This window comes from Bos mutus, chromosome 25 (assembly GCF_027580195.1).
Source record: "Bos mutus isolate GX-2022 chromosome 25, NWIPB_WYAK_1.1, whole genome shotgun sequence".
NCBI lineage: Eukaryota > Metazoa > Chordata > Mammalia > Artiodactyla > Bovidae > Bos > Bos mutus.
In genome coordinates this window covers 34189400-34202380 of record NC_091641.1, presented here as the reverse complement: position 1 = coordinate 34202380, position 12981 = coordinate 34189400, and positions in this window count along the sequence as shown.

Genomic DNA, 12981 nt, shown 5'->3' with positions numbered 1-12981 from the left:
GAAAAGACCCTGATGCTGGAAAGATTGCGGGCAAGAGGAGAAGGGGGTGACAGAGGATGAGATGGCTGAATAGCATCACTGACTCAAAGGACAGGAGTTTGAGCAAACTCCGGGAGATGGTGAAGGACAGGGAAGCCTGGTGTGCTGCAGTTCACGGAGTCGCAAAGAGTTGGACACGACCGAGTGACTGAACAACAACAACAACTCCCTAATTCAGTTAAAGACATGGCAGTGGAAAGCTTCAGAGGAATCCAGATTTAGGACCCACAGGCTCCCTTTCCCCACTGCGCCACCCCTCAATTATCTCTCACAAAGCTTTCTTCCTTTAATGAGGCAGGGGAGGTGTGAAACACACAGGCACACACATTTTGGCAATGTTTAGATACGTTTTGCCTTGTCACAACTGCTCTGTGTGTGCACATGTGCGTGTGTGCTTGTGCACACTATTGGTTTCTAGTGGGCAGAGGTGGAGGGGGAGGGAGTATGGAGAGAGAGATGGGGAGGACGGAGAGGGTAGCCACTGTAGAAAAAAGAGGGGGACACAAAACGAGAAGAGAGAGGGAAGGGACAGGAAAGGAAAGACGCAAAGCCTCGCACAGGTGCTGGATCCAGCCGGACCTGAAATCTCCCCGCCCCGGGCTTTGCAGCGATCCCTTCCCTGTTCGCTTAAGCCCTTTTCAGATGTTGTGTAGTCACCAAGTCGCCGACGACGCTTTGCGACCCCGTGCACTGTCGCCCGCCAGGCTCTTTCTGTCCTTGGGATTTCTCAGGCAAGAATGCTGGAGGGGATTGCCGCGTCCTTCTCCAGGGCCGTTTCAGATGGGTTTCGGTTATTTGGAACCCAAAGGCTCCTAGCTAACACAGAGGGAAATGACTGCTTAAGGGTGCTTGCTCACGTTGAGCAGAGGTTTCTTGCCCTGGATTGCCATAAGCTCTGATCGCTCTCAAAGCCACTGTAACACAGTCGTCTTGGGTTTAAAGGGAGACGTGGGGATGGGGAGAGAGAGACGGGGTCCCTGGGTACCTGAGAAAGAGGGTCAGGCTCAGGCGCGCCCAGCTCCCGGAGAAGCAGGCTGCAGCTTGCTAAACGTGGAATTTGAGATGGGCGCCCCATACTGCCTTAGGTGGGGGCATCCCCACTTGGATGTTAAAAGGAGAGGGTGAGTCCAGAAGAGGAGCACCCTGGGGGCCACCTCCGCTCCCCGGGAGGAACGGGTGCACACGGCAGTTGGGAGATAGTTCACAGGTTCCCCATCTCTCCCCTCCTCTGCCCTCCCCTCGCAGCGGCGCTGGGGGCGCGGGGCGGAGGAGGCGAGGGGCGGCGCTCCGTCTGCTCTGAGCCTGCAGCTACGGCTCCTGCCCTGGGGTGGGTGGGTGTGGGGCTGGACCACTTTGAGAGTCAGGATGCAGCGATGACTCCAGTGTGGAGGCGGCCCCAGCAGCTGCCTGCCCGCCTGCCCAGCCAAGCAGGACTCCCCGTTTCTCACCTCGTAGGAGTCTAGGCGGGGGAAAAAAAAAATCAAAGAACAACAGTCCCCGGGCCTCCTTCGCTGAGGAAAGAGCCGAGCTCATCTGCTTTAGCTTCTGCATCACCACCACTCCCCACCTTCAAGAAACTTCTGATGCTCAAAATTAAGCAAGCATGGTGAAAGCCCGTCCACCTGGACAGGCCGAATGAGGGATTTAGAGTCACTGGAAAGTGCGTGGAGATTTAGGAGGATCAACCCACCCAGTCGTTCTCAATCCAGACTGCAGGTTGGAATTATGAGGGTGGGGGCTTAAAAAAATACTGAGCCTGGGCTCCATGCCCAGCGCATCTGGGTGTGTGATTTAATGCAAAGAAGAAAACCAACACAAACAAAAAATCCTACTGAGCAAATGGAAACCTCAAGGCTGCAAGCATTCTATAAACCTGGGTTTAAGTCCTTACTTCACAGACTGACCCTGGCCAAATTTCCTAACTTCCCTGATCTTTCATTCCCTGTAACAGAAAGACGCTTGCTACTTGAAAAGAAAGACATGATAAAGCTAGACAATGTATTAAAAAGCAGAGATGTCACTTTGCCGACAAACGTCTGTAGAGTCAAAAATTTGATTTTCCAGTAGTCGTGTACGATGTGAGAGTTGGACCATAAAGAAGGCTGAGCACCAAAGGGTTGATGCTTTTGAATTGTGCTGCTGGAGAAGACTCTAGAGAATTCCTTGGACTGCAAGGAGATCCAACCAGTCAATCCTAAAGGAAACTAACCCTGAATATTCATTGGAAGGACTAATGCTGAAGCTGAAGCTCCAATGCTTTGGCCACCTGATTGTGAAGAGTCGACTCATTGGAAAGGACCCTGAGTTGCTAAGAAAGATTGAGGGCAGGAGGAGAAGGTGGTGGCAGAGGATGAGATGGTTATATAGCATCACCAGCTCAACGGACGTGAATTTGAGCAAACTCTGCAAGATAGTGGACAGAGAAGCCTGGCATGCTGCAGTCCATGGGGTCACAAAGAGTCGGACATGAGTTGGCAACTAAACATCAACAGCAATACAGGAGGGAGTGGGGCAGCAGCCTCCTTTCCAGAGACTTCTATTGCTCTTAATTCTCCAGCCACCCTGGACTTCATTTCCCCCAAGCCTGACATCTCTCAGGTCTCCATGGCTGTACCCTTGAAGGGCTCACTCCCATTCAGTCCTTAATGCCCAGCTCAAGTATCAGGTATCTGTCTTGTGTTTTGTTTTTGGCTGTGCTCCGTGGTTTGTGGGATCTTAGTTCCCCAACCAGGGACTGAACCCGGCCCTCAGCAGTGAAAGCACAGAATCCTAACCACTGGACCATCAGGGAATTCCCAACTCTGAAAGCCTTTATGTCCTCAGACTGTTCTCTCTGCCTGTGAGGTGCTTCCTCTTGCTTGGGGCAGAGACCACCTACTGTCCCCTAATATTCATCCCTTTAATATCAGATTCCATTGTTAGGCAAGACTTCTTCAGGCTGGTGTGTGCGTTCCTGCTGGAAAGTACACAGCCTCAGATTGTCTCTTTTTGTCAATTTTGAGGTCACTAACGCTTGTCGCCTTAACTATTAATGTATTCAAAGTTGCTAAGCGGCAACATTCTGATTCGATCTATTCTTCCTTCCTGTGGTGGAATCTTCGCTAAATCAATTGTTTGGTTATCTTGAGGTTCTATTTGAAGAAGGAAGGCAAAACAAATGGTTGTTTCTTTCCCCTTGTTGGCCAGATTTCAAAACAGAATGAGCTGGTTCATTCATATCCTGTAAGGTGAGGTTTGTTTTTTTTTAAAGTATGATTTTGCATTTGTGGATTTAAATGTATTTATTTCAACCCATTTCAGTTATCCTTGTTGTTGTTTTAGTCACTAAATTGTATCTGACTTTCTTACGACCCCATGGACTGTAGTCCACCAGGTTCCTCTCTCCATGGGATTCTCCAGGCAAGAATACTGGAGTGGCTTGTCATTTCTTTCTCCAGGGGATCTTCCCAGCCCAGAGATCGAACCCATGTCTCCTGCATTGGCAGGTGGATTCTTTACCACTGAGCCACCTGGGAAACCCCTCAGTTATCCTTATTGATAGTCAAATTATCCCCTCATTGGCCTGCAGGAGACTCTTGAACTTCACATCTGGATTTGAGAGGACCCTCGTAGTCTGCTCACCTCACACATTTCCTGCTCCAGGTCTAAACTTGGCCATTTCTCCAAGAAGCCGCTTGGCTCTAGAGTTACACAGCTTCCTTCCTTCCTTCCTTTTTCCCCAACACAAATTTCAGTAAACGAATCAAAGCATTCTGCATCTTCTTCACATCACAGTTATTTCTTGGCTCTTATTCCACATAACATGCTTTTGAGTTTTGAAAACAAAAGCCCCCAAAATTATTTCTACTCTGTCCCCTGCTACGTCTCTCCCCTGAGGTCAAAAGTACTAGGCTGACTTCAGTGTAAATTCAGGGAAGAGGAAGGGGGAGACAGGAGGGGAAAACTCAGAGTGTGTAAAAAGCACAGGGCACACTAGGTAATCAGACAAATGACTGACGTCACCCTTCTTCTTCCTTCTTCCCTCGTATCTTGAAAACTATACCTTTCAATCCAATAATTCTTGTTGCAGGTTCTTGTTGCAGAGGGGAAAATGCACTGAGTCAAATAGGCAACTAGATTTTAATGCACATTGCTGAGAAATTCCTTCTCTGGTCTCATACATTCGGTATCTGCCAAGAATGCTGGCTGTCTAGGGATTTGCAGAAAACAGCAGTTTGTCCATCTCCTGTTTTTCAGAGCCTCCCAGTTCTCTCTTTCATACTGTCACATTTGAGATTGTAGCAATAAGGCCAACGGAGTTCTAAAAGCGCCTGTGTTCTCCATCCCCCACCCCACCACACCCAGCCCTCTCCTTCCCAGGCTCGTCAGCTTCTGACAGGTGTTAGCAAGAATCTATAAAGTTCGAAAGGGTAGATTCATGCCACTAAATGCCAGGGAGCCTTGAGTAATCTTTCTTCACATAATACAGAACTTAGATTTCCTTTTCAAATGTCAGAAAGTCTTTTCTCTAACTTTCCCACTTTTGAGAGAGAGAAACGAGTACTGAGAAAGATGGCTCTGCTGAAAGAAAATGGCAACTCAAATGCTGAAATGTTAAGGGTGTTTGGGTTTCAGCCTTAGTGCTGGAGGGCAATTGGGAGGAGTAGGGACTGTGGCAAATTGGAATCCCAACACTTCCCTTTTTAAAGGGACAGCTACTATTGAATTCCAGCAGCTTGTTGCCAGGGGAAGTGTGGGTACAGTGTTGCCATGCATATGTAAGTCGCTTCAGTCGTGTCCGACTCTGTGACTCCATGGACTGTAGCCCGCCGGGTTTCTCTGTCCAGGGGATTTTTCAGGCACGAATATTGGAGTGGGTTGCCATGGCCTCCTGCAGGGGATCTTCCTGACCCAGAAATCAAACCCAAGTCTCTTATGTCTCCTGCATCGGTAGGTGGACTCTTTACCCGTAGGGCTACCTGGGAAGTCCGTATTGCCATAGTTTAGGAATTTTCAAGAGAAAATGCAACGTGGAATTTGATGTTAGAATACTTTTTTTGAGTTTTATATAGTGGCTTGGTTTTTTTAAATAAAGCATTCATTCAACAAAAACATTCCTGGGCTAAATTCTGGTTCCTGGCCACCAATTTGCAGACCTCTTTCCATAAGTTTTCCAAGCAATTTCTCTAGACTTTGAGCAATAGCCTCTGTACTTTTCTCTCCTCAAGACATTCTGATGAGGACATTCTCTCTGCTGTCCCTGGGATCTCTGTCGTTTTTAATCTCTGTGTATATCATTTTTAATACATTAATAAGCAATTATATAAGGCACTATGCTAAGCCCTTTACCATACATTATTAAATTTAATCTTGGACTTCCCTGGTGGCACAGTAGATAAGAATCCACCTGCCAATGCAGGGGACCTGGGTTCGATTCCTGGTCCAGGAAGATCCCACATGCAGTGAAGGAACTAAGGCTCTGTACCATGACTACTGAGCTTGCTCTGGGGCCCTTGAACTCCAACCACTGAAGCTTGTGCGCCCAGAGCCCATGTTCTGCAACAAGAGAAGCCACCGCAATAAGAAGCCGCAACAAAGAGTAGCCCCTGCTCACTGCAACTGGAGAAAACCCATGCAAAGTAATGAAGAGCCAGCACAGCCAAAAATAATTTAATTTAATTAAAGTTTTGCTGAGGGCAGACAAACCAGAATATGTGCGTTGCTCACTCAGTCGTGTCTGACTCTTTGCAACCCCTGTGGACTACAGCCCGCCAGGCTCTTCTGTCCGTGGAACTTTTCAGGCAAAAATACTGGGGTGGGTTGCTATTTCCTCCAAGGGATCTTCCTGACCCAGAGATTGAACCCGAGTCTCCTGAGTCTTCCACAATGGCAGGTGAATTCTTTACCACTAAGCCTCATGGGAAGCCCAACCCAGAATGGGATATCATCTTTACAAAACTAGGAGGTAGGCACATATGAGTTGTTTATTGCTCCATAACCAATAACCCCATTGCCCTATGATTATAAGAGATATTGTTGTTCAGTCTCTCAGTCGTGTCCAACTCTGTGACCCCATGGACTGCAGCACGCCAGGCTCCTCTGTCCCCCACTATCTCCCAGAGTTTGCTCAAACTCATGTCCATTGAGTCGGTGATGACATCTAACCATCTCATCCTCTGTCGTCCCCTTCTGTTCCTGCCTTCAATCTTTCCTATCATCAGAGTCTTTGAGGAACTATTTGGGCTTTTTTTACTTTTTACAAATTTTCTATAAATCTAAAATAACCTCAAAATTAAAAGCTTAAAATATTGCTGATGCTTAGACGCTATGCAAATAGGGTTGTGACTCTTTTTTAACTTTGACAGCATTTATATGCTATCCATGTAAATATACATTGTTAATATTTTTCATTTTATTTATTTATTTAGGACACACCAAGTGGCATATGAGATATTAGTTTCCTGACTAGGGATTGAACCGGCACTCCATGCATTGGAAGCGTGGAGCCCTGACCCCCAGACTGCCAGGGAAGTCCCAATAGGTTCTGATTTGATTGGTATAAATTAGAGCCTGGACGTAAGATTTTAAAAAGAATCTTTCTATTCATGTGCTCCTAATCAGCAGTCAAGATTGCGATTCACAGTCTAGGTACTGACTCATTATTAAGATTATTTCACAAGTTATTCTTATGATCCCTTTAAAAAAAGACACAGCAAAGGAGATATGTCATACCATCCCGTGTGTTTTGGTTTCTAGTTTGAAGTCCTTTGATAAAGATAACAAACTTTGATGAAACAGAGTTATAAGACTGAGCAGTGAATGGAAATTTAGCTATCTAAAATGTGGAAACAGGAGAAGTTCCCTCGTGGTCCAGTGGCTAAGACTCCGCATTCCCAATGCAGGGGGTCTGGGTTCAATCCCTGGTCAGGGAACTAGGTCCCACATGCTGCAACTAAGATCTGAGGCAGCCAAATAAATAAATATTAAAAAGAATAAAATAAAATGTGGAAACAATACTTCTGACTCTTTAAAAAAAATCTAAAAAATAAAAATAAAAAAAATATACCTGATCAAAGGAAATAAAAAGGAACGTGTCTTGTCATTTCCCCCCACCCTTCTTTGTATAATCTATACAATGACCCACTGTGAATACTTACCAAATGACACACAATTGCTTGCACATCAGGAAAGCACATAGTTTTTAAACATGTATTGTAGTGTTGCCACCATTTTGTATCCCAATTGTGGACGTGGTTACAAGAATCTAGACACATGTAATAAAATTTCATAGTATCACACACACACACACACGCCTGTAAAAACCGGTGAACGTGAATGAAGTTTGGAGTTTAGTGAATAGCATTACACCAGTGTTAATTTCCTGGTTTTGAAAATTCATTTATGTAAGATGCTACGATTGGGGAAAGGCGGGTGAAGAGTGGATGAGAACTCTCTGTACTATGTTTTCAACCTCTTGTAACTCTAAAATTATTTCAAGATGAAGGCTTTATTAAATACAGGGGAAATTCTGAAGAGCAGCTGTGGACATGGACGGTTTGAAATAAAACGAAGAACAAATAGCCACTGTTCGGCGGCTTCTTTTGCCTTCAGGATTAAGTTCAAAGCCCTTCGGATGGCATTCAAGGCTCTTCTTGGCCTGGTTCTGACTACTTTGCCTAGATCTTTAGGGTTTGGGACACACAATCGAAGTGTGTCATCAGGAGATGCCCTGGAAACCTCAGGTGGTGAAAAGACAGTTCAGTCCCTCCAAGCAACAGGAGAGTTGGGCTAGGCCAGGGCCTGGGTCCTGCAGACAACCCATTACACCCAAAGCTCTTTTTTTTTTCTTTTAAAAAAAGTATTAGGCTGCACCAGGTCCTAGTTGCAGCACACAGGATTTTTGATCTTTGTTGTGGCCCGCGGGAATCTTTCGTTGTGCCATGCAAAGCCTTAGCTGTGGCATGTGGAATCCAATTCCCTGACCACGGATATTACCCAGGGCCCCTGCCTTGGAGTGTGGAGTCTTAGCCACTGGGCCACCAGGGAAGTCCCTAAAGCTTCCTTTTAATACAAATATTTCATAATCTCACTTTACCCTCCTGAAAGAAAATTCATGGACAATGTAACCTCTTTCCACACATAATTTACAAAAATGAGTACCATGACCCAACTGTATTTTTAAAAGGAAAAATATAAAAAAATGTCATTTACAATAAAGTAATATGCATTTCTACAAGTAAATGCATAGGCACAAATACTCTGTGAGGCTTAAAAGAGCGGGCAGATGCTGAAAATGCAAACTGATAAGGCTGTGCTGTGTCGCCACACAGACACCACATTTGGAAATGTGAATTTCCCAGCTGGTAGATGACTCCTGGTAAGATTCCAAACTAAACAAAGCATGGCTTTCCCAGGATTTACTGGGTAGCTAACTTCTTGGACTCTTCAGTGTACAACAAAATAGTCCAAAAGACACTTTGGGATCATACATAAAACAGAGAGATAGGTTCAGCGCTTATAGATGTTTCTGTGTGCTTGTTCGTTTGTTTTACCATCTTTGTGAATGTTCAGTGGAAGATTCAAAAGTCACAGGAGGCACACGGGACCGGTCTTCATTTGGCAGCACTGTCCCATGCGTTGCAGAAGCAGCGTCATGCCTGGCGCCTGCCCACTTTACGCCAACAGCTCTTCAATAATTGCGGAAACAGGAACTTGCCTGGTGGTCCAGTGGCTAACACTCCATGCTTCCATGCAGAGGGCATGGGTTTGATCCATGCCAACCAAGCTCTGTACAGTCAAACTGTGATTTTTCCAGTAGTCATGTACAGATGTGAAAGTTGGGCCATAAAGAAGGGTGAACACCAAAGAATTGAGGCTTTCAAATTGCGGTGCTGGAGAAGACTCTTGAACAGTAAGGAGATGGATCAACCAGTCCCTCCTAAATGAAATCAACTAACCCTGAATATTCATTGGAAGGACTGATGCTGAAGCTGAAGCTCCACTACTCTGGACACCTGATGCAAAGAACTAACTTTTTGGAAAAGACCCTGATGCTGGGAAAGATTGAGTGCAAAAGGAGAAGAGGACAGCAGAGGATAAGATGATTCTATAGTATCACTGACTCAATGAACATGCAGCTGAGCAAATTCCGGGAGATAGTGAGGAGAGGAGCCTGGCGTGCTGCAATCTATGGGGTCAAAAAGAGTCAGACTCAACTGAAGGACTGAATAACGACAACAGGGACCTAAGATCCCAGGAGCTGCAAGGTGCAGCCAAAGGAGAGAAAAAGCTGTGGAAACAAAAAGAGCGCCTAAAATTTCCCAAATGTCTCCCTAGTAAAACAGGGGTGGAGTGGGGCGGGGGTAACTTCCTGCTGAGGATGAGTGTTCTGGAGCAGTGCTCTCCAGTATGGGAGCCACCAGCCACATCTTGTTAACATAGGGGTTGGAAATGGCAACCCCACTCCAGTATTCTTGCCTGGAGAATCCCCATCGACAGAGGAGCCTGGGGGGCTACAGTTCATGGGGTCACAAAAGAGTCAGACATGACTGAACAACTAAGCACAAAAATGTGTGGGGCCCCCAAATTGACATATGTTAGTGGTGTAGAATATTCATAGGGTTTCCTAACTTGATATGAAAAAAGAACAAAATATCTCATTCAGTTTAGTTCAGTCGCTCGGTCACGTCTGACTCTTTGCGACCCCATGGACTGCAGCACGCCAGGCTTCCCTGTCCATCACCAACTCCTGGAGCTTGCTCAAACTCATGTCCATTGAGTAGGTGATGCCATCCAACCATCTCATCTTCTGTCGTCCCCTTCTCCTCCTGCCTTCAATCTTTCCCAGCATCAGGGTCTTTTCCAAGGAGTCAGTTCTTCACATCAGGTGGCCAAAGGACTGGAGTTTCAGCTTCAGCATCAGTCCTTCCAATGAATATTCAGGACTGACTTCCTTTAGGATGGACTGGTTGGATCTCCTTGCAGTCCAAGGGACTGTCAAGAGTCTTCTCCAACACCACAGTTCAAAAGCATCAATCCTTCAGCGCTCAGCTTTCTTTATAGTCCAACTCTCACATCCATACAGGAAAACCCACAGTTTTGACTAGACAGACCTTTGTTGGCAAAGTAATGTCTCTGCTTTTCAATATGCTGTCTCAGTTGGTCATAGCTTTTCTTCCAAGGAGCAAGCATCTTTTAATTTCATGGCTGCAGTCACCATCTGCAGTGATTCTGGAGCCCAAGAAAATAAAGTCTGCCACTGTTTCCCCATCTATTTGCCATGAAGTGATGGGACCAGATGCATGATCTTCCTTTTTTTGATATTGAGTTTTAAGCCAGCTTTTTCATGCTCCTCTTTCATGTTCATCAAGAAGCTCTTCAGTTCCTCTTCACTTTCTGCCATAAGGGTAGTGTCATCTGCATATCTGAGGTTATTGATATTTCTCCCAGCAATCAAGATTCCAGCTTGTGCTTCATCCAGCCTGGCATTTCTCAAGATGTACTCTGCATAGAAGTTAAATAAGCAGGGTGACAATATACAGTCTTGCTACTCCTTTCCCAATATGGAACCAGTCTGTTGTTCCATGTCTGATTCTAACTGTTGCTTCTTGACCTGCATACAGATTTCTTAGGAGGCAGGTCAGGTGGTCTGTTATTCCCATCTCTTTGAGAATTTTCCACAGTTTGTTGTGATCAACACAGTCAAAGGCTTTGACATAGTCAATAAAGCAGAAGTAGATGCTTTTCTGGAACTCTCTTGCTTTTTCTATTATCAAATTGGCAATTTGGTCTCTGGTTCCTCTGCCTTTTCTAAATCCAGCTTGAACATCTGAAAGGTCTTGGTTCACATACTGTTGAAGCCTCACTTGGAGAATTTTGAGGATTACTTTGCTAGCATGTGAGATAAGTGCAATTGTGCAGTAGTTTGAACACTCTTTGGCATTGCCTTTCTTTGGGATTGGAATGAAAACTGACCTTTTCCAGTCCTGTGGCCACTGCTGAGTTTTCCAAATTTGCTGACATATTGAATGCAGCAATTTAACAGCATCATCTTTCAGGATCTGAAAAAGCTCAACTGGAATTCCATCACCTCCACTAGCTTTGTTCGTAGAGTGATGCTTTTGTTCAGAGTGATGCTTTCTAAGGCCCACTTGATTTCGGACTCCAGGATGTCTGGCTTTAGGTGAATGATCATGCCATCATGGTTATCTGGGTCATGAAGATGTTTTTTGTATAGATCTTCTGTATATTCTTGCCACCTTTTCTTAATACCTTCTGCTTCTGTTAGGTCCATACCATTTCTGTCCTTTATTGAGCCCATCTTTGCATGAAATGTTCCCTTGGTATCTCTAATTTTCTTGAAGAGATCTCTAGTCTCGCCCATCCTACTATATTCCTCTATTTCTTTGCATTGATCAGCGAGGAAAGCTTTCTTATCTCTCCTTGCTATTCTTTGGAACTCTGCATTCAGATGGGTATATCATTCCCTTTCTCCTTTGCCTTTTGCTTCTCTTCTTTTCTCAGCTATTTGTAAGTCCTCCTTAAACAATCATTTTGCCTTTTTGCATTTCTTTTTCTTGGGGATGGTTTTGATCACTGCCTCCTGTACAATGTCAGGAATCTCCGTCCATAGTTCATCAGGCACTCTGTCTATCAGATCTAATCCCTTGAATCTATTTCTCACTTCCACTGTATAATGGTAAGGGATTTGATTTAGGTCATATCTGAATGGTCTAGTGGTTTTCCTTACTTTCTTTAAGTCTGAATTTGGAAATAAGGAGTTCATGATCCGAGGCACAGTCAGCTCCTGGTCTTGTTTTTGCTGATTTACAGAGCTTCTCCATTTTTGGCTGCAAAGAATATAATCAATCTGATTTGGGTATTGACCATCTGGTGATGTCCATGTGTAGAGTCGTCTCCTGTGTTGTTGGAAAAGGGTGTTTGCTGTGAACAGTCTGTTCTCTTGGCAAAACTCTGTTAGCCTTTGCCGTGCTTCACTTTGTACTCCAAGGCCAGACTTGCCTGTTACTCCAGGTATCTCTTGACTTCCTACTTTTGCATTCCAGATACTTTAAAATATCTCATTAAAAACTAAGAAAACCTGGAGTATATGTTGATATGATACAGTTTTTGATATACTGACTTAGATAAAATATAAATGCTAATTTCACCTCTTTTTTTTTTTCTTACTTTTTAAAAATATGGGTGGGGAGACCTCCCTGGCGGTGCAGTGGTTAAGACTTCTTGCTCCCAAATGCAGAGGGCCCGGGTTGAATCCTGGTCAAGGAACTAGATTCCACATGCTGCAACTAAGAGTTTGCATGCCACAACTAAGACCCATGGAAGCCAAATAAATAAATTATTAAAAAAAAAAAAAAAAGGAAGGAAGAATTGATGGGAGACGGGTTTCTAGAGTCTCTCCCCCCCTTCCCCGCCCCCTTCCCCGCCCCCGCCCGCCAGTTCCTCCAGGGAACTGATTCAGCAGAGGAAATAAGACTTGTTTCAGAGCCTCCTTGGGAACAATCTGTGGCTCTGGAAAGGCATTGCAGAGTAATGTCCTACCACCATTGATGGGAATGGTGATGATGACAAAAAAATCCTTGGTGTGTTTAGCCGAGAGGCCTGCGGGGAGCCGCAGAGATCGGACCTACTTCCTGTGGAGACGGCCTTCCTCTCCCCAGACAGACTGACCCGAGGAGGGCGGGGGTGCCCACAATTCCTTGGCGTGGCCGTGCTGTAAAGTACATGTTATCAGAGCCAAACAAGGAGCTGGGGTGGTGAACAGCGCCTGTGTATGAAAGAAGGGTCTGAAAGTCAGGCGGGGGTTGGGGGTGGGAATGAGGTGTGCAGATTAAAGGGCATTCACGGGCACCCCAAGAGCCGATGGGTTGCTATGAGGGGGCATCCGAGGAGGGGTCAGATACGCATTTTCTTGGAGTGGTGTATAATTTATTATAGAAAAAA